The 21,208-nt window shown below is 47.5% G+C and overlaps 2 protein-coding genes across 5 annotated transcripts in view; one reads left to right on the forward strand and one right to left on the reverse strand.

The window, feature by feature from the left end:
- LOC143375821 (vanin-like protein 1) overlaps nt 1-19,104 on the reverse strand; it is a 208,133-nt gene extending 189,029 nt beyond the window's left edge. For both annotated transcript variants that reach the window (XM_076825333.1, XM_076825332.1), the window contains exon 1: nt 19,101-19,104. The gene's annotated coding sequence lies outside the window, so the exon portion shown is untranslated. The remainder of the gene's footprint in view (nt 1-19,100) is intronic.
- The window catches only part of Sli (slit guidance ligand), a 473,757-nt gene that overhangs the window by 90,106 nt on the left and 362,443 nt on the right, over nt 1-21,208 (forward strand). The gene's annotated exons all lie outside the window — the stretch shown is intronic.

Genomic DNA, 21,208 nt, shown 5'->3' on the forward strand with positions numbered 1-21,208 from the left:
GTCAGAGGGAAGCGTGCGCGCGCGTAACAGTTTGTCCGCGAGCTATCAGCCAGCCTACCGTTCCTCAGATTCCTTCGGTTTTACGAGGCGAAACTCATTTACGCGGCGGGATTTACGGCGCGGAGTCCCCCCTCACGTTCCCCGTGGCCAGCTGAATGGACTCGGCTGCTCGACCTCGGCTCACCTTTCTGCAGCATCATGAAGTTTTTTCTCGAGGAATTATCGTCCTCCTACGGGGAGATCCTCGTGAAACGACTCGTCGAACGCTGAACTTCCGATTGGTTGGTATTTTTAAAAGGCAACCCGCGGCAGGATTCCGACCGCTGAAGAGTGACTCTTGCGCGACTGGATCGTAATCCCCTTTTGTTCCTTTTCAGTCCTTGTCCACCAGCGTTCACTCGTTCCTTTTTTCCTCCCAACCTTGATGACTGTGATAGATGGACAGGGGGGGGCGCGAACGGTAACTGGTTGTTTGGACGTTTTATTTGTCTACGATTTGATGACTCACGTGGAAGGGCTGAACTGTAGCTCTGTCATATTCAGGAGTTTAATCTGTGCTGGGTGTGAAAGCAGCGACGCTCGCAGCTTCTGGGATCGAATCTAAGCACCTTTATCGCTTGTCACCTCTGCCAGGGGGGGAGATTAGTCGAAACTTTAAGAATCTTTTGTGGGGGAAGTGTTCGTTTACGGCACTTGCTTCCTTCATCCTCTTATCCAGTGGAACGCGTGGGGCACAGAGTGGTTTGACTTTTAAATTCAAGATTTGTGGCACTTCTTCTACGTCCTATACGTATCTAACTATCCTGTTGTTTGACACCACTGTCGCTCAAATTACCGAAGTTCCTTGAGCGCCTCCAGTTTGCAGCCACCGATGCCGAAAGTACGATCAAAATCCTGTTAGCAGTTGCGCGTTGAAACCGCGGCCTCCTAAGCCCCGAAGTCAAACGAACCAGCAGATTTACATTGTGTCCCGACAGATCATTAGGCGACCGCTTAACGTTGCCTCTCGTGCCATTGGTAATAGCGGCTGTTTGTTTCCCGGACGGAAATCTTATGACGTGAGGTCCCCTCCTTTACGCTGTTTCCCACTGCGATCCCATTCGTTCCACCCACTACGCGGTCTCCTCGTGCGATATAGCATCGAAAGTAGAATTTATACTTTCGTTCTACGAATGAACGAACGTCACGAGAGCCGCTGTTTCGCGAAAGGTCGCTGCACGATTACGGGATTACGCCGCCGGGTGACCCCTTCGAACGCGATTTCCACTGCCTTACAGCGGTATTTACAGCAGAACCAGCACTTTCCCTCGAATACGTTACTGTTTCTCGATACTGCGCGGCGGGGGAGGAAATAAGTTCTTTTAGGCGGAGCTTAATGGAGGTGGGAGGTGTCGAGGACTGTTAAGATCACAGCGGGAGATTTCCATTGCACCGAACGTCTTTATCATCCCAAGGAAAAGGGATAAAGAATTGATAATTGATAATTTCTTAAGTTAAAGTTTCTGGATCATATGTTTGTAATGTGAGTGGAAAAAGAGGCTTCGGGTGTTATGAGATTGTGGGTGTGGCTTTCGGGCTTGGGAGATTCTTAGGTGGAGAGGGACGCGGCTTAGCTAAAGTCAGCTACTGCAGTCTACTTGTCCCCAGTATATAACACAATTTTTTGTTCAGTCCTTTATTAAATGTTCCTAATTGTTATATACAATTAATTACAGTTTTTTAGAGGGATTATTTAATATAACGTGACGATTTCTATACTTTTATAGACAATCTCTGGAGTAGACTACTAGTGTTGTAGCTGATGTGTGTGAATGTATAGGTGTATTTGTGGTTTGGTATGAATAAATCTGGAGTGTATTTCCTTTTGAGCCTTCTGAGGAGGACTGAGTAACAGTGTTTTGCGACAGGGTTTATGTGATCATTTATGTATCCCGTTTTGGTGCGCTTTGGTGAAATTTTTGCACCTGTTTTCTATTTAATATGTTTTGTCGTTACGAGGTACAATAAGAAAAGAATTACATTTACATTCTGTTTATGGGGAGTTGAATTCCTTTATTATTAAGTGTGCGGTATAGTTTTTTAGCGGCCCTTCAGCTGGCGCCCTCATACGGTGCATAAATTGCATAATGGGTTTCGCCGGCCCTGGCTTTGGTGTATCGTGTAATTTCCTCTTTCACGGTGGGTGTTTGTAGTGTTCTTCTCATACCGTCATTTCTGATATACCAGAGTGTATTTAGACTAAATCTTAATATAATAGACTGGAGGTTTCAATTTTCTTGATGTTCGATTTGGCAACCCTGCTCCAGATTTGCAGTTATAAGTAAATAATTTGTTCCTTGCGCCGATTTCGCACAATTTAGAGAGATTTGGAAGTGAAGGTTCTCATTAACCTTTCTGCAACATTTTATACACGCTGTTAGCCTAGTATACAGGAGCATACATAACCTCTCAAAATGAATAATCACGTTCTCAACACAGTTTAAGATTTCCTCATCCACAAAGGTACAATTTCCAGCGCTTCTTTCGTACTTTCTTCTAGCTTTTCATTAGCGAATCCACAATAATAAATTGAATTGATGACAGAATGTTTCCCTACACCAGAATTTCCGCGTGTTCCGTTGCAAACAGCGAAGGAGCCACTTTGTCGAGGAATACCGTGCTCCTTCCTTCCTGCTCCTCGTTCTTTAGAAACTTTAGGCATTCCTGGGGATCCCGCGGCCCGTTTTGCATAAAATAAAGCGGTACACGACGAGGCGTGGACGCCGAGGTCGACCCGACAAAGGGTTGCCCGCGAAATACGCGCGGCCCTGGCCCGCGCCGCCTCGGGGAAAAAACTTTTCACTTAAAGTTAGCCGTGTAATTCGAACGGGCACACCTGTAACAACCGTCTCGGACGCGTTTCCTGGCGGAAAAGTCCTCACCTCGCCGACCAAAGGCTCCGCGATCCCGTGTCGGTTCCCTCTCTCGAACTTGGGCCAACGAGGTAGCCAAAGGAAACTTCTTGTTTCGCGGAGGAAACATTGTTCGAAAAGAATAATACGTGGCTCCTTAAAGACTTCAGAGAAACTTCGCCACCGAGGATCCTCGTATTAATCGGGCAACGCGTCGCTGTGAAGGGAGGAATTATGCCGGATGCCCCGGGGGGCGCAATAAGAACAGGTGTTTGAATGGTGCTCGAGACTCTGCTAAATTGGACGAATTCCTTGGCGGAGCAGCCCCGCTTCGTGGTCGAAGAGGTAATTTTATTTCAATTTAAACCTCCGCGGCGCGTGGCTGCGCCGTTTGTAAAAGAAAATCGTTGTCCCCGAAATCTGACAGCCCTGTCTGGTTCAGAAAGGAACTCAGAACCGTCGCGCGGTATTGTACGCCGCAAGATTGGTTTGCATTGTCGGGGAGCAGCGAGAAAGCGCTGGCGTTAAAGAACAAAGTGTCCCAGACGCGAAAAGTTTGCGGGCCTTTGTAAAACGCTGGCAATTCCGCCCGGTTTCTTGCGAGCTCGCAAGAAAGCCCCGCTGGCATCCTCTCAAGCGTGTCCGAGGCAGCAAGAGGTTAACTCCTTGGGGCTGTTTCTATCCACTTGTTGGCGGTCGTTCCACCTCCGGCAAAAAAATTAAACGCTTCTTTAATCCCTCCATTTTCCTACTCCCCGTTGCTCGCGACTATTCGCATCTGTCAAGCCAGAAAAACCTCCGCAGCTCGAAGGACAGAGCTCTCCTCCTCAGCGCGCATCCAACTGTGCAAAGTTGAACTCCGTTCAAATTTCCCGCGGACGCTTCAAGCTTGCCAACGTGTTCCCAAGCCGACCTAACTACGAAACACCCTCCAGGAGGCTTATGTTAACGATATCATCTGCTCGAACACACGATACTCATCAAAACTGCCTGCAACGTACGCAGTAAAGGCCTCCTCCGCCCTCGTCCCTCTGTATCCCTCCTTCCACGGTAACGTAACGCGCAAATTACACCCCTGACGATCTCACCTCTTCAAATTACCTGCGTGTGCGATCCTCAGATCGCAATCAGGTGACTAAAAATTCAAGGCCCGCGGTTATTCCTGCTCGGGGTCAGCGCGGGGAGACAATAGAAACGATCGTTCGTTTGGAATTACTTACTTCCTCTTTCGTGGATCCTCGGCAACCCTTCCTCGGGCCGTAATTATTGCTGATGATATAAAGCTGCAGAAGAAGGGCTGGCGTTGTAATTGAAGACGGGCGAGCCCGCGTAATTAGCCTTAGAGACCACGTCGGAAGAGGACACTTTTGCAACCCCCTCCGTTTGCATGGCCAGCGAAGAACACGGCAGCCACTTTCTCAAGGCATAATCGTTCGAAACAATTCGCTTGTTAGCGGGCATCGCGGGCTGCATTCGTGTCGGGGCCGCTACAACGGAAGGGTAACGTACACGGGACAAGTCTCTCTTGCTTCGTTCGCGAACGATCAAGTATGTTCTACAACGTCGCTTCCTCGGGACTGTCCTCGCGGTACGTTTTCATTTTTCCCTGTACACCTCGTTCTTTCTTTCCCCTTAACGGAGGCTTCCAGTTGAACGTCGGACGAAATGGAGGATGGAGGGCTTGTTTGTGGAAGTTCTCAGCGTGAGAATTCGAAGAGGTGATCCTTTTCTTCGAACGGGGGAGGTAGAGTGATAGAGGCTATTCCTTTTGGAAGAAAACATTGATTTTGTAGTGGGCAGTAGTTGAGCACGTTTCTTCACGCTCTTCTTTCTAAAGGAACATCAACGAAAACTCTTCAGGCCTACCTGAATTCAGCCTACATCTATCTAGTCCACCTTAAATTTGAGCTGGACCTGATCCAATCCTGACCAAACCCCAAATCATCCAGGAATCCCCTTTTAAGAATGTTTCTTGCTTAACGAATCCCAACAGCCACAGTAACAGCGTCGATACCCGCTAAACACCGCGATTACTCACGGAACTTTTACCATTTCCCCGGTACAGTGTTCGCCGCGGCAGGGCTGGGGGGATGAACGCGTTCAAGTCAACGAGCAACTTCTCCGCCAGTTGGACGAGAAGCCAACACGGAATGCAAACGAATAAGTTTCATAAATTGCTCGTAGTTGAGCCCCCGAAGAACAATGGACGCGCCTCCGCTCCCTGAACTGCAAGTCGCATTAAATTAATCCTTCCCCGGGACGGAGTAAAAATGCGTGGCCTCCGACAAAGCCACTCGAGGAGATCTTCGTGTTTCCACCTGTACTTCCAGCGACGGTCCGCCGACACCCGTGACGGGAACACGGCGGGACGTTAATCTGGATGGCGCATCCATTCGAAAAGAATTATCCCGTAATTAATATCCAGGATGCAACAGATGCGTGACGCGGGAAGACGCGACGGATTCGAAAGCATCACCACTCCACTCCACCCTCCTTTCCACGGCGCTGTTCCATACTGTCGTCGGTTTCCCAGCTTCCACGGGCCTCCACGGTCGCCGGGAGCTTTGTGTCATCCGGGGAATTTACGAGGATGAAAGGCGAGGATTTTGATCCAGTTTCTTTATCGCGGCCGTATTTCAAGATATTACGGAACGCATGGGAATACACGGTCATCGGTTCCATGCGCCCGACTAAAGGCAGCAAGCCGAGGATCGCTTGGAACGGGGGAGGATTACGGGGGTGGTTGTTTCGAGAAGGTTGCATTTCGTAGTTACGCCCTGGCAGGGGATATCGATGCTCCTGCGCTGTTGGTGGATGGTAAAAGCTTGCGAAGAAACGCTGCAGTGGCGCTTATCTGAATAATGCAAACGTTCCAGCTGGGACTTAATTATTCTAAAACCTTCTTCGCGAACTTTTGCCGTACAAGTGTGTAGGCGATATTTGTTTTAGCGTCTTAAGCCGCGTATTCACCTGCGCATTCGCCCCGAATGTGCATTCGGCGCGCACCGATTTTTTGCCCGTTCGGAGCTCAGCGCGCATTCGGCGCGCGTTCGGGGTTGAGTGAAATTTGCGGCGTCCATTTCATGGTATTGTTCGGACCCGAATGCGCGCTTTGATGGACCGCCAACAAGCGGATCGGCCCGAATGCGCGCCGCGCCCCGAACACGCGCCGAACACCGGACGAGCAAAAAATCGGTGCGCGCCGAATGCACATTCGGGGCGAATGCGCAGGTGAATACGCGGCTTTAGGCGATATCTACGTAGCCTCCACTTGCGGAGGTTCTTGGTGACTCTTCTAATCTTTGGTATTAGGTAGCGCGAGTGTTGCTCGTTTTGTTAAACGTATTTTCCTTGGCCATCCATAACCTTTTGCCACTTTTGGTAAAATTGTAAGTAGGTGTAGTGAAAAAGACATTTCTGTACATCTAATATAACCTATAAAACAGTGAGCAAACTAACTTTAGCAAACACGTGGCACTGGCTGAAAATGCGCAGCGATTAGAAGAATGTTTAATCAGGGCATACGGAAAATGTGCGTAACAGACGAGCGAGCATCGACGTACGCTGGCTGCTGGCGAGTGTACTCCAGACGTCGGGGATTTCGCGGGTAAATAGAGAAGTTGGCCAGCCTGTATGCGACACTAACGAGCCAGCGAAACTTCGCAGTTCGCCTGGCTGATCGCGGGAAGATCCCGCGGTGGTTGATCAGGCCACTTTCCAAGTATCTCCCCCACGTTCCTCGCCCTCATTTTTCCCTTCTTTTTCTCCTCCTCTTCTTCTACTTCTTCCCTCGACCGAAGGAGTTGGAGTTTTGCTCACGTCCGCGACGGGGAACGGTGTCGATCGGTTTCCCGCAAAGTCGGCCAACTTATCGCGGCAATTAGGGATCAATTAACTGGCACCTGCGCCGACTGCAGGATCGATCTCTAATTGCCCGCCAAATTGCCCCCCAGAAACCGGAGATACTCGATCGCGGATCGGAATTATACGGGTGATTACGGGGCCACGGGAGGGGGGGAGGCGAATGGAATTGGTGAACGCGGGGAAATGGCGGAATTTTCGGAGCATGGCGGCGTGATTGCTCTATCTTTTCCCGCGCGGTGTTTCTAGACATGGCTTCGCGCGGGCTCGCTGATTGGAACGCTTGTTCTTGGAATGATAACTCGTTTCCTGGCGTGTCGGGGGGAAGAAAACGATTAGCGGGCCCGATTTGCGTGTTGCAATCGACGGCTGGACTGATTAACTGCCGAGAATGTTGCTTTGGGGGAAGTGGGATGGTGGAGTTGTTTTGCTCGGGGATACCTAATTTGCCGGTGCAACGCCGCAGCCGGAGCTCTGGTCTTTTTGGAGCTGAAAACTGCTTTTGCGGGCTCTCTATTGGTTTCCCGGATCTTGATCGATAGACTCCTCAAGTGCTCCATTTGGGTGCGTGATTCGGTATTTTTCTTCTAGTTGTGGGCTTCACATCATATCTACTGCTAGGTCAATTCGATGGACAGATTTTGTGGTAGAGGTTAGTGTTTTTTAGGTAATTTAGGGTGCTTTTTATATGGTCCTGGGATGTCAGAGCCGCGTCTGGATTTTCGCCTCACATGATTCGATTCTTCCTTGTGGGATGGTAATTTCCAATCGTTTGATTTGTCTCAGGTCCTATTGAGCTCGAAGCTCAGACCATAACCACTAGAACACTTGTAATCCTACGTGAAAGTGGTATCATCTTCTCTTATTACACGCAGCCCCTCTTAAACCTATGACAAAGGGAAATCCACCTGAACCACAAGCATCTACACCTATCTCCGATAGCCAACTCGATTCTCCAATTCCTGATCTAAACTTCTAATCATCACTAGAAAAGTCCCATCTGACACCTGAAACAATTCTACCCCTATCTCCGGACAACTCCAACCACTCACTATTACCCTCGTGTTATAAACTTCAACACATGCAAAACCTATTGAAAAACAAAACCGCAATTGTCTCGTTGCGACTGTATCCACTCGGAACGACATTCCCTAAACAAATGGATTCACGATCGAAGAGATGTACGTTCGGAACAGCCAATCGGGGTTCAACAATAAATTCTTTCGCGTTTGGTGGTTCAGTGAGGAACGGGCCGTCTGCACCGCGGAATTATTTAATTCCCATACCGTCCTCTTCGTCTCCTCGACGCTGGGAACTTTTCTGGCGGAATCGTTAGCGCGGCTCGCAGACGGGACTCCTGGATTCCCTGAAAACTGAATAAAACTCGCTTCGTTTCACGGCGAGGCACGGGGCGAGCGAGCTCAGCCGTGACGGGGGTGGAAAGGGGGCTGTAGGACACCTTTACAGGGTGTGCTGGAAATATGCTGTCGGAGGTCGGCGCAGACAAAGGTGTATCGAGAATGGTTCTCTAGGAACCTGTTTTTTTTCGCGATAAAAGAGGCAGATTAGCGGACTGCGGTGAGCTCGTGCCTGATTAGAGTGGATTATTTGGATACTATCCTGCTATCTGCAGAAAATTATTAAATTTGTTCGTCGTCAGGAATTGTTTGGAGGAGACTAGTAACTTGAGTTATACAGATGGAGGAATAATGTAGTTCGAAGTGTGGACGTAATTAGTTTTTAAATACGGGATTTTTAATAGAATGAGAGAAAATGCTGAGGGGAATTAACAGGAGCATATAGAACTTTCTACACTCGATACAGGAATAATAGAATAATTTTATTAAATTCCATTCATTTACCACATTATTAAAATCTACAACATATAACAAAGTTGAGTTCAATATCACATCTCACCGCCCATCGTCAAGCTATTATCCCAACGCACCACCCATCAGTAACAAAACTCGTCCATCTTCCTTTAACACACTACCCCGTCAAACCAAAACGATCCCCGGTCTTCCCCGTCCATTCCACAGACCTATGCACAGCTTCGGATCACGACGGCAACTTCTCAGGACACCTTGTAGACCCGCGTCCCAGGCCAGGAAAAATGTGCCTCTGGTGGATGCTCCCAGGCCGAGGGAGTCACCGCGCGTCACGACGAGTTGATAATTGGACGCCTCGTTACTCCGCGTTACTTTCACCCTCGACTTCTTCCTCGTCCCCTTTCTCTCTTTCCTCTGCTCCACCCTTTCTCTCGAGTATATTCTTCGACGTGGGGGCGAGGCTCGAAGCGTCTCGCGGGTTGGACTGTTTAAATCCTCCCGCCGGCGGGCCAAGCTCGCGAAGTAACCGTTGCAGAAGGCACTTCGTTAGTTGCACGGTGGAGAGAGGAAGCAAGAAAGTCCCACGGACTCTCGTTAACGCCGCGCTGCAGGTGCGCATCCCCGTGAAATTACACGGTGGATGTGCGTGAGCCGTGGCTGTGACGGTCTCAACAACCGTCCCCGACGGCTTTTTAGACGGGGCATTATGCGTGCACGAGCCGGCCGGGCCAATAAATCTGCGCGGCCGGTAGCGAGATTCACGGCGGAACTACTCCCCCTTATCCGCCCGCCATCGGATTATCCGGTGCCTCCGCGGTGTCTCCGCGACTTGATCAGGCCGTGGGATGTGTCTTGGTCTTGTTTCTACCCGGAGGATCTATTAGGCCGCGATAAAGTCGGGTGAACCTGTTTCTGAAAGGAGACCTGGTGTGATGGTCCGTTCTTTGGGTACTTGTTGCGGGTTGGGAGAGAAGGGACGGTGGAGCTTGAAGTTGGGACTGTGTTTTATGATGTAGGAAGACTGTGGTACAATACCTAGGAGGCTCGTGCTATACCATAAGTATGGGACAAATCTAGGACAGTTCTACTATCTGATCTAGTAGAAGTCTTGTACAACTCCTCTACACCACCTAGTGGAAATCTAGAGCAATTCTGTTGCATCACCTAGGTCCTAGTAGAACTGTAGTACAGCTCTAGTACATCTGTACTGCACCACTTACTGTTAGTAGAAATTTAGTAAAATTCTGCTACACCACAAAGCCTCTTCTTTGGGGGGGTACCAGGGACCCTTGGCACCCCTCTGGCTGCGCTACTGCCACCTACTATACCTCCACTAGAACTCTTCAACAAGTCAGAATCGTTAGTCGACAGAGTTGGGGTTGAACATGTCACTAAATAGTCATCATTGTTTCGAGAATCCTCCTCATAGATCCACCAGGTTGTCCGAAACTTGTGTCTCGGCTACTTCTACGCGTCGTCAGCGTCCAGTCCTCAATTATTGTATTCGGGGAGGGCGGCGGATAGACGTACAGGACGTCTCAGTCACTGACACGACGCTCGTTATCGTAAACTGCCGGCAGACGTAGCTAGGAGTATCCTTGCTGTAAATGGGCAGCATCTAGACACGGGGTTACAAGGAAATCTTGACGTACAGCCTGTGGACCGTGCAATGAGACGGCAAAATCGGGACACCGGTAAGGGTGGTAATGGGAGGATAAGAAAAAGTTGTCCGTCACGCCATATGCGGACGTCTGCACTTCTGGGCCGAGGTAAAATTCGTATCTGTCGCTTAAAACGCGCGTGACTGTAGAGAAAAGTGGGTACGGGGCACTGCTAGGGCTGCAGAACGAAGAAGAAGCAGATTCAAAGCTTACAATCACTTCTTCCTTCAGTTTTCATTCTCCTGATGGGTGTGCCAGTAGAATAAGACACTATTGAGTTCCTACTAGACCGACACATTAGCTCCCAGGTGTTCATCTACAACACAGTAGGTATATCCAGAAACTTTGACAAGTTACCAAGGTATCAGCTTCCTCAATCTATCAGATCTTCAAAAGTACATGATGGCAGGCATATACAGAATTCCACTCGACTTCCAACAAATCACCAACCGTCGAATGGTCGGCGAGGGATGCGCCAGCGTCACGATGCCCTCCAGCAATGGCGCGCGGTAGTATCCCCGTCGCCTGGCTTATGAAATATCACAGGGTCAGGTCGTCCTCAATGTTAGCAACGCGTAGGGTCGGGTCTTAACAAGCCCCGAACCCGAGCCCTGGGCCCTTTATTCCACCGGACAGTGGGGCCAATTTTCCCCGGTTCGAAGATGTACGCGTGGTTGACACGCGATAGCTTAGGAGGCCAAGCCGGAAGCGACGAATCCAAAGGATAAGGGAGAACAAAGAGCGTGGAGTTAGCCCTGGAGCCACTTCCGATCCCTAATTGAGAAGCCCGTTCGGATATCTGCTCTCGTCGATCAGAACTCTATCTGTGGCCTCCAATCTCCCTCGAGTTCTGTCTCCGTTCCCTCCACGGGCTGCCATGACGCCAGCTTCCCGCAGATCTAAGGCATTCGACACCTTTGGCTGTCTCGAAACTAACGTCTTCGATCTGGTCCGCGGGTCCTTGTCCAAAGTTCCGGCGACGATCGAACTTCTCGAACCCGTGGGCCACGCTTATCCGTTGAGAGGTACTGTGCTCGTCGAAAGGTTGATGGACGCGCTGCTCCAAAGGGTGGTTGAGGAGAGCGTTCTTTAGACGGAATCGGGGGTAAACGTGGACGCTGATGGATGTCAATAATTCTTGAAATAATATTGTAGTTTTTAAAATTGTAGTTTCAATTAGTTTTAATAGTAAAAGAATTTTAAGCTTCGGGGAGATTTTACTAGAGCTTGGGTGGCTTTCGGGAACCATAATGGCGGCAGGTGAAGCTCCTCCAATTCGTGCCCTGCCAGCTTTTCGATTTTGGATCCACGAGTGTCCTCCAATTCAATTCTGAAATACTTCCCGGTTAGATGTTGCAGAGGATTGAAGAACGAATTCGCTATAAGTTTTCAGAGGAAACTTCAAGGAGTGCAACTTGAATCCTTAGGATGTTACACAGAGGAAGATCTTTCCAAGGTTTTCGTTTCTTATTATAATGCTGCTTCCTATCTCTTGAATTTTGCACCCAGCACTGTCATCCACTGGAATTCCAAACTGTTTTCTCTGCAAAAGTATTGCACGGGCATCTGCGCATCGTTTGTATAAAAGATTACAGAGGAAGTCCCAGGGAATACGACTGGAATCGTCAGGTTCCGAGGCAGAGAAAGCGCCCATATTGTACTCCCACGACCTCCCGTTCCTTATCAACTTGCGATCTCAGATTGCCACTCCTAAAGGTTCAGTTTCTGCGAGCGGATCGGTGCCTTTTCGAAACTGGAACGATCTGTAACGATCGACACATCGACCTCTCCAGCGTTTCGCGGAGTCACGCTTCGGGCGAGCCAGCAATAATGTACACGGTGTATCCCGAAAGTATCGGAATTTAAGACCAAACGAGAATTCTTTATCAGACATTAATAAGTTCAATTCTCAGGTATTCAGACTTGTACATCCCTTCCACAGAAATAAACTGTTTACAACGAGTGTCCAAGATCTAGAAATAGCGGCACTCGAAGTCTGTTGAATATCAAAAATCGTGTCGAATTGCTTTTCTTTTAACTTTGATTTCATTTTCAATTTGAAGAGAAGAAAATAATCGCAGGCAGCCAAATTTTGCGGATATAAAGGGTGGTCAAGTTCTACGACACCTTTTAAAGCTACACAATTTATGAACACACTTTTCGTCACACCAAGATAATATACACCACATGATTAATTAATTTATCAACTAATTCGCGAACTATTGCATTCCACCACTTCATCCATCCAAATAGTCAAGTTCTTAAACCTCGTATTTCACTTACCTACACATTATTATACGTGACGATGTTCGTTCCCTATAAATTCTTCACAATAAATCGAACATTTCTGTGATTCTCTCTTCGTACGATTATGATTTCTGGTAATTATGGCGTTGTAACAAATGACACACGCATCGTATCCCAATCACAGTGAGCACAGTTATTGTTGTATGTCTTTCACACATTACTTCATTTAAGTATTATTTATTGATCAACACATAAAGAGAGATAACATTTGAATAAAAAGTTAACCTAATATACGCGTGGTGACAGACACTCACTCGACGTCGTGGCGTCCTAAAGCGTGACTCTCCTAACCAAACCTACTCGCGCATGAGATGGCGCAGAGTCAGACGCTGACGACCTTGGCGCGTATTTCAAAACACAACAGATATAAAAGAGGCTTCGGTGGAAAAAGTGATTGTTTAATCCAGTGCTACGATTTGCGCAAATAGAGTTCGAATACTTTTGAGACATATACTGCACGCTCAATTGCCTTTTTCCCTCGAGCACAATTTATCCAGAGCCTCGACGGCGACCTGGAGGCTGGAAATTGTTGCAAACGCTCGGAATTTTGTTTGCTTCTGAAAACAGAGGGAAACTCGAGGCTGGAGCGCGTTTTTAGTTGCGCGCTGTTCATCGAAGGCTAAGCGGCGATGCCTAATTAAAAAGTTGCACAGTGGACGGGGTACAGCGTCAATTATAATTTCCAGCCAGCATTAATTGTTCCGTTTCCGCGGCCCAGGGTCGGCCACTGTGGATCCTCGACGTTGTTAATTTTTCCGCGGACGACGCTCGGCTTCGTTAATTTTCCGCGCTCGCAGCGTGATTTCTCCGCGCGCCAGGCTGGGTGTTTTAAATAATTAAGCGTCACGAGCGTGAATAATTTTCCCGCGGATCACTCGGCGCGATGTGCCACACAATGTTTAGCATTCTCAAATTTCGGCGACGACGTTAGATCGTGACAGATTGGGGCGAAGCCAATTTTGGCATTTTTTGATTACTTATAAACGAGTGGCTCTACATAATCGTATTTCTCTGCTCTCCTCTAAACTGACATTTAATCGAATCCAGATACAGATAATAGAGGATAAAGTGATTGTCTAAAAGATTGACTCTAATTTTAGAAGAAGTCTTGAATATTTAAATGCTCTAAATGGCCATGCCGCATCATTTTCAGGAGCATGGGAAATCTATTCTTATAATGCAAGAATCGTTTTCAATCAGTCTTTATTGCCTTTCAGCGATGGGAAATTAGTTACCGTCTGCTACGTAGCCAGAAAAGATACAATCACTTTTAGCTCTACTTCTGCTCATCTATAATTCGCAGTCTCTGTACACTGAAATATTAAATACTCGCTCTGATCAATAAACCAATTCTCTTTAACCCAATTAAAACAAATTATAACAGTAACTAACCGTGCTCCGAAAGTGCATACGCCTCTCAGATGCAATATCAAATGGCGTTCCTCGATCATCGAACTCAAAAACCGATCTCCGGGGGTTGGCGCAAAGCGACCCATCGCACATTTTGCGGAGCCCTATGCATAGATATTTATTATCACAAAATTTAGAAGTACATATCAATGCGATTTTTTTTGGCCCCACACAATTTTGGATTCCGATCCTGCAAAAGTTCACGCCCGCCCTGCCGACTGCCCCCCGTCGAAGAAACCCCAGAATCACTGCGAACCCGTTAACTCCGTCGCGCGCAATCCTCGAGCGATAGATCGATACGCCAGCGCCGCGCCGATACTCCGCGGCGAACTTGCGGAAACGCTGCGCGTCGTTCGTTCTCGAAAAGCGGCGTGTAATTTCCAAGGAACCGATACACGGCGGAGGCCACGGTATTATTATCAGTATCGCGCGTAATTGCAACGGTCGTATCGATAATTGAGTACAAGCGAGGGGCGGGTTGATCGAGCTGGAATCAGCAGGTCGGGCACGAAGACCGGCGGAGGGGCGGAGAGGAGCGCTGGCAATTAAAGCGTGTGCACGGTCGACTTGCGTAAGCACAACTCGTCGAGACGCGAGAATTCGCCCCGACCGGCGGATACTTATTGTTTCAGATGGAATTCCAGCGGCGAGCCTGTAATCGAGGCGATGATTTAACGCGCCGGATCGTTACTTCGCGGGCGGCGATCATCGGGCCAGCCGGGGAAAATGATTAACGGGGCAGCGGCGGCCCGAGGGAAAAATTCGCGACGATATACGTCGCGCCGCGGCCGTGGATTATCGCCGAATCGGCGACATAATCAACGATTCGCCATTAACTATTGACCCGCGACGTTTATTGCCGCCGCGGAGATTTATCGGCGCTGATTCCAGTCGACGTACCCTCTCGGACCTCTATCCCACGGTTTCCGGCGCTGCCACCGTCTAGGAGGATTCTTGCCAGTGTTCCTTTGGTTATAGTCTGGCTGCTGACTTTTTGCCTTCGCGGTGTATTACGGGGTGGGTGAATCAGGGGTTCCAGTTTGGCTGGGATTTTTAAGATTCTCGGTGGTGCAGCGTGGGTAGACTAGGTAAACTAAGGGAGTTTTAATTTTGATGTCTGATGAGGAGAGTTCGATTTTATTGATTAGTACGTAAATAGTCGATTTTGATATCGAGAGTTAAGGTAGCATTTTTGTTTCACTTGTGGTGGTTCGTTTCATGGTTTCTGATGTTTCCTTTTTTATTTTTTTGTTGGGGGGTAGGTACTTAATGTGGGGCTATTTGGGGTTGAAATTAAGCAATTTACAGTTGATTTTGATATATTGATTTGAATCAATTCTGCAAATCTCGAAAACTGAAATCTTGCTTCCACTGGGATAATTTCGTGCACGATTTGACAGAATGGGATTCAACTGTACCATATGATATTCAGTTTTAGGGTGAATAACGAGTCCTTATAGAAAACAATGTAAGTGCCGAAATTAAAAAAAAAAATTAACGGAAAATATTCTGCATACCAATAATCATACTATAGTAGGAATAGAATTTGATCTTTGGCACTTACAGTGTTTTCTACAAGGAATCTTCAAATACTGTCTGTCCACTTTTTGTGAAAATGTGTATTTCTTTAATTATATAGTACCCCTGCATTTTTAAATCTGTTTTCCTCGAAAACGCTGAAAACGGACATCGAATATTTGTGCCATTTATATTTTAAATTTCTTCGCGATGTCTCCTCCCTCCCCAAATTCTACGACTATCGACCATATCATAATTTTGACATTTAAAGAAGATGATCATTGGATTTCAAGATACAGAACGACGTCACACGTTTCCTCTTCACCCAAAGTCGTAAAGTGGACGTTTTGCGGTCGATCCTGCCGCCTACAACCCCTCCTTACTCTCTCAAATCCCACGATCCGCTCTTCCAGGCGCTGTTCGTTTCGTGGTCAATCGAAATGGTACCCCGACGCATCGAACGACTGCTGGTCTTAATGCGCCTCAAAGGCGATTCGTCGCGGGCAGGACGCGGCGTCGCCCGGCGGAATTCGTGGTAATCTGGCGTGTCAAATCGAGCAGTTTCAGCGCCGAATTTACGATCGTCCCTTAACGAGCTGTTGCTGGGCTCGATGCATCATGGGGGCCCTTCTTCCAAAGAAGCTCCGCGAGCTCCATGCCGAGCTATAAATTTCGCGCGTAGAAGTCTCGCGAGCCATTGAAATCGTTCCGGAGGTCCGTGGCGTTTTCATTTACCCGCCATGCATTAGGGCGTTTACAAGGAAACTGTTTCAAGTTCGCGATCGTCGCCATTAGGAGCGGTACTCGGCGACATTTAACGCGTCGCGTGCTGCCCCGTGTCATTAACCACCGTCCACTTTCCATTGTCCGAATCGCCGAAACCCTGGCCAGCCTTAACGAATCGGCCACCGAGTATGAACCATTTTTCATTGGCGACAGAGTGACCATCTTTCACTGCGACTCCTCCGTCCGTTGGGGTGTGCGCCGTTGCGGTTGAGCGCTACTCGATCGAATGACGCGATATGTCATCGCGCGGTTTCCAAACGTAATTGTGAAAGAGTAGGTGGGTTATATTTGTGCAGCGAGTCACTTAAACCGGGAATCCACCTGGAAACTAAGCTAAGCTATGCTATGCTGTGCTTAGTTTTAAAAAAAGTAGCTTTAACGCATCCTTATGGGACCGTTTCTGCCAAAAGCTAAGCTAAGCTGTGCTGTGTTCTTTATATTTTATAGCACAGCCAGGCATAGCATAGCATAGGATAACATAGCTTAGCTTAGCTTCCAGGTGGATCCCCGTCTTTACACGGAACATCGCCCAACTCTTACGCATCAGTTTTGATGCTTGATACTTTTTTCCGCCACAGCGGCGCCATCTCCGATTTTGCAGAAGTTCTGTTTATGCCATGTTACTCGTCATAGAAAATCATGCAACTTTCTTGTTTATCATTTTTTTCTGTTCCCAGTCATTTTCGACTTATTCGACTAAATAGTTTCCAACCCCCACAAGTGAATTTCCTCGGCTAAAAAAGTATGTGTCTAATATTTTTAAGTACCTACTCTACCTGTGTGACGAATTTCATCAAGATCGGGGTGTACAGTTGAATGATGATTATTTATTTATTTATATACGGGGAACCGTTTGCTACACAGAGAAGATAGAAAACCAGTAGAGGGCTAATACATATAAGCAGAAACAAAAAAGTGACTTTTTAGTCATTCTTAAAGAAAGAAAAATGGTACCTAGATAGAAAATAAGCAAAAAACTAAAAATACAGTGAAAGTATATACAAGAAGTTAACAGGAATTGTTTACCGCCTTCCTCACTAAGTGTTAAACAAAAATATGGCGAGTGGCAAAAGAATCTTCCCTGTTACATAAATAGGAGTCTTCCAAGTCCCCAGTTTCTAGCGAAGTCCAATCAAAGGCACGGCACCCAAGAACCCCGTTTCCCGGCGCCTGCCAGTAACAACAAACATGTCAAAGTACACGAGAACTGATTTACATCGGAGAACCTAAACAGCAACGTTAGCACCTCCGACAATCAGCGGAATAACGCCGCGGCTCGTTCGTTCCTGCAGCGCGTTACAATTTGCACGGAGGAAAGGGAAACGGCGGTAAGATGCGGAGCTCACGAAAGGGGTAAAAGAACGCTGGGGAGCCAGTCTGAAGAAGGAAAAAGGGGGACGAAGGGGTTGAGCCTGTGAAAGAGGAAGGAACGAGGGCCGGGCGGAGGGGGAGTCAGGCGAGGAGAAGCGAAAAGCACGAAACTCGCATTTCCCTAAGTATAACGTATGCTCTTAATCCCAGAATTTATGCGAGCGGAATTAACGCGCGCGCTCGGGTCTGCCTCGAGCCGACTCGTCTCGATTGCGCGCGGGTGTGGCGTATCGGACCGAGAGCTCGACTTAAGTACTGCGTGCGGCGGTGTGCGTGCGCATCGCCGACTGTTACATCGGCGTCGATGCGCTCTCCGCCTTCGACGGTGTCCATGAATTCCTAAAAATCAGGAATTAAAATCCTACCGCGCGGATTGTAATTCTCCCTCTGTCGAAGTGATTTCGGTGGTGCAAGGGAATTAAAGTGGAACTCCTGAAGGGATTCCCCTCTCCACTTGACGTCTCACTTCTGATCCTCGACTTGAGTCACGATTACAATCGAATCCTCAAAGACCTAAGCTTGCAAAATCGAACCTTACATTCTTGACGACAACTCCTTTCCTTGAAGGGATTTCAGCGAGGTGCATCTACCAAATTTCTACACTAAAATTCGTATCGGAGCCCCGCAAACGCGCGCCACTCCAAGAGAAACTCGACCAAACCCCCGCCAAAAGAATCCCCTTCCCTGAGCGCCCTTCAATTTTGACCGAGGCGAAAGGTGACTCTCAGACGGTCTCTCTCCTAAATTGCCGTGCGTGTATCGAGCCACCCTTCCCTCCGCCTCCCAGCCATCCTCCTTTCCCCGCACACTCGAGCGACATAAAGCAGAAAACGCATGAGCGCACCACGCCGCGAGAATCGTCTTGCTGTTGCGTGAAGCCAGCCGTGGGAGAGGGACCCTCCTGGATGGGGAGGACTCAGGACGAGGGGTTCCTGGAATGTCGTTGCGCGAGCCCAAGGGCCTGCCGGGAGAGGGACCTTTTGGCGACAGACGAGCTCTGTTATTATTTCGACGGCGAGCCCTTTGCGAAGGAATTCTCTGCGGCGGACTGCGGCCGGCGATCTCGCGCGATTTACTATTGATTGCGGGACGCGGCCGGTGATCTTGGGCCGGTTGCGCGCGGCTGGGGTCGCTCCTCGCAGAGATTGAACGCTGAAACAATAACGCTCCCAGACACTGCTCCAATGCGCCATTGCACACAACGACCCCTTACGTAGAAGCTCAACGTCGGGAAAAGCACTGATTGCTGCGGTGCAGGTCGGAGTAACTTCCACGGGAAATTCGAATTGTTAAAGCACGCGGGCGGTGAGCACTGTACTGGGTGTTTCTTCTGATGAAGGTGATTGGTCGTGTTTAACCTTACTTTTTGCACCCGAGCGTAACGGTAACTGGAAGAACTTCGGGAACCGAAAAAATTAGGCACTGCTCCATTGCTCTGAGAAAAAGAAACAACTGACCCAGAGGGTTAACCCTGGGTTACTAAACTACCCTGTGAGTGAAGCTTTACTAAACATTTGTAAAAAATACGAACTTAACCCTCCGTGGTCTCACAATCTTATAATCACAAAGTACCAGTTAGCGACAAAGTTAGCATTTTCGTATTTTTTAATCTTTTAACTTTTCAATGATAATTGTACATTCGTAATGCTCATACAATCATGCTCTAATAGTCTTTTTCTATAAATGTAAATTGTGATATGATGAAATTTGTAGTTGAAGAAGAGCGATTTTCCACGGTTATGGAAAAAGCGATATTTTTTTTGCGATAAATCCCCTTTGGAAGTCGCAAAGGCGCGATGTTTGAACTGGAAAATTGCTGTTAGGGTGCGATACACCGCGTGTGACCATGAAGGGTTAAAATAAAACACCGATACTTTCGAAAAAATATATTTTCATTCAGAGAGGGACACAAATTTTACTTCTTTAGGCTTAAAAGATCGAAAACAATAACAAAAAATGAAACGTTTTTTATTCAGCACAACAGGGACACATGTTCACGTTACAAGCGCGATATATTGGTTTCTCGCATTTCATGCAAAAGTTGGTTGTCATTTTCCTTGACTCGCAATGGACACAAAGCACACAATCTTTTTTATGATATCTAAGAATCGTCGACTAATGAGGAAGTTGAAGACAGAATGGGAGTTTATGTTAAAACTGTCAAAAGCCACCCTTAAGGGGGAACACCACTGAGACGGCCAGAAAAGTAAGCCATTTTTAACAATTTTTTTCAGGAATAATTTACAGTTTTTATAAAAAATTGTTATTACCTACCTTTAGTACGGTGTCTTAAGAGACTATACAAAAAAAATAAATACAAAACATCCATAAATTTTAATATATTAATTAATCCTCTAGACCCCCCCACGCGAGCTGGTCGAAGGTGTAACTATGAAACAGCAGGTCCGAAATTAAATTTCTTTTTTTTTTATAAACTATATGAGTGTAGTTTCCGTTATACGTACAGATTCTTTGATTGAAAACAATTTTTTTAAATACGCTCGAAGAGCTGTCTATCTTATTCGCGGATTTTCGAAACTTTTCTTCTAAGGCGCACCATTTTTACAAAAATAATTTGTTTAAGAAATCAGTACATACAACGGAAACTACACTCATATAGTTTATAAAAAAAAAGAAATTTGATTTCGGACCTGCTGTTCCATAGTTACACCTTCGACCAGCTCGCGTGGGGGGGTCTAGAAGATTAATTAATATATTAAAATTTATGGGTGTTTTCCTATTTACTTTTTTCTGTATATTCTCTTAAGACACCGTACTAAAAGTAGGTAATACAAATTTTCTATGAAAACTGTAAATTATTCCTGAAAAAAAATTCTTAAGAATGGCTTACTTTTCCGGCCGTCACAGTGGTGTTCCCCCTTAAATATACGTAACAAAGGGATCAACCCGTGCACACTACAATTTTGGTAGAAATTGTGGCGAGCGGAACAAAACAAGTAGCGCGTCAAAACAAACAGTCGCGAATCGCGACCTTTCCTCGCCCTATCGACGAGCCTTTCGAGACCGTCGTGGAGGGGCTACGCCTGGCCCAGGCAGTTAGTCCCACGTAGAGCAAGCGACAGAGCCACAACGAACTTTCAATAAACAGTTATATTATTTACCACCCAGCGTAGCATTATTTTACCCCTACAATAACCCCACAGAAATATATGAAATCTACCCTTTCTTACTCCTCCAAGCCTCAGGAGCTTCCTCGTCGTCCAAATACCCGCAAAAGCTACAATCCATTATGAAATCATCGCACGCCATACGTCGCTGTCGAGAGGAAGTCGCAGGGCCAGCATATTGGCACGGAGCGAATTTTCACGAGGTCTTAAGCGGATTATTACCCCCTTGCAGACATCGATACCGGGTAACGCTGAATAGCACGTTCCAGCGAGGTCAATCGGCAATTTCTCGCGCGGCACACGCGATCGACAGTTTCACCATCGATCGAATTAGATCGCGTTCCCCCGTGCGTGGCCAGTAAATCGTTCCTCCTATCGACACCTCGATGACTTCTCGCTGGTTGGAACCCGCGTCACGCTCGGGCCATCGGCGATTCGAAAAATCC

The sequence above is a fragment of the Andrena cerasifolii genome, chromosome 13 (genome assembly GCF_050908995.1).
Source record: "Andrena cerasifolii isolate SP2316 chromosome 13, iyAndCera1_principal, whole genome shotgun sequence".
Taxonomy (NCBI): Eukaryota; Metazoa; Arthropoda; class Insecta; order Hymenoptera; family Andrenidae; genus Andrena; species Andrena cerasifolii.